Raw genomic sequence first — 1529 nt, 5'->3', positions numbered from 1 at the left:
TGCCCTGTTCTGAGACATTTGCAATTTTCCTAAGTCCCTCAGGCCTGTAGGACCTGCCTTGTTGATAGTGCTGTTAAGAATGCAGAGCAACACTTTATTACAGACAGACTTCTCCCCATCTTAGCAGCTGTTGTATCAATATGTTTGGACCATGACAGTTTACAGTCCAGGGTTACTCCAAGCAGTTTAGTCACCTCAACTTGCTCAATTTCCACATTATTCAATACAAGATTTTGTTGAGGTTTAGGGTTTAGTCAATGATTTGTCCCAAATGTAATGCTTTTAGTTAAAAAATATATTTAGCACTATCTTATTCCTTGCCACCCATTCTGAAACTAACTGCAGCTCTTTAAGTGTTGCAGTAATTTCAGTCGCTGTAGTAGCTAACAGGTATAGTGTTGAGTCATCCGCATACATAGACACACTGGCTTTATTCAAAGCCAGTGGCATGTCGTTCACCTGATATGGATGAAAATACCCTCAAATTAAAGCTGCACTTTAACCTCATAGTCATTGTGTCATTTCAAATCCAAAGTGCTGGAGTACAGAGCCAAAACAACAACAACATTGTCACTGTCCCAATACTCTAGGAGCTCACTGTACGTTGTCTACTAAGTTCAAACTTCACAAACGCAGTGGTGAAACGTTAATTAGTAAACTCTCCCTCTCAAAGCAGCCACATAGACCTTTAACCTCATGCAAGTGAACACTTCTAAACATATTTACGTGGGTTGTGAGTACTGAAGAGGGCTGCACAAAAAGTACTACACTGGAATGGCGTCTGGACCTCGTCTTGTACCCATTATTCTCCCTCCAATCTGACCCTGTTCAGGGCTTCAACCCTAGACTTTTGCCCCCACCTCAGCTTCAGTCTTCACATGCTGCAGACACAAATCTCCCTCACCATGGAAACGGTCTGCAAACAACCGTCAACAAGGCAGACCTGAAGTTTGCATGCCCTGGAGACCAAACTTCATGTGAGCCTGCTTGTAGTCGGCTCTGCGTCACTTTCTCCTCCTGTTATTTTATTCGCCCCTCAGGTGAAGTAAATACTTCTGCTTCTACATTCTGCTGTTTTTTTTCCTGTCTAAGGTGAGCTGGGTTCCATTCCAAGCAACTGATTCAGCAGGTTTGGGGTGAACACACAATCCCTGCTTCTGTGCAAAGCATCCCAAAGTAAATGTTCCCATAAAGCTCCACTCATTGCCCTGGTCCTGGGGGCTTAATCCAAGCATCAAACCTGGTATTCCCTCCACAAGAAATGATATCTCTTTCTTATGCAATAACAATAACGCTCATATTTATTATCAAGCTAGGCCTAGTTGTAGTCTCAAACATTTCTTCTTGTCCTGCCTTCTGCATGGATGGAAAGCGGTCATGTTTTGCTCAATGTTGTGGCATAGCAGTGTGAGGGGAAGACAAGAAGACCTTTATCCTCCTTACCGTGCTTCTGCTGTCTCCACGGCATGCCAGAGAGCAGGGAAATGTCGTATTAAAAATGTCCCTCTTTTCGCGTAGTGCAAATATCA

Source organism: Salmo salar, chromosome ssa18 (genome assembly GCF_905237065.1).
Source record: "Salmo salar chromosome ssa18, Ssal_v3.1, whole genome shotgun sequence".
Lineage (NCBI taxonomy): Eukaryota > Metazoa > Chordata > Actinopteri > Salmoniformes > Salmonidae > Salmo > Salmo salar.
This window is presented reverse-complemented; position numbering follows the sequence as displayed.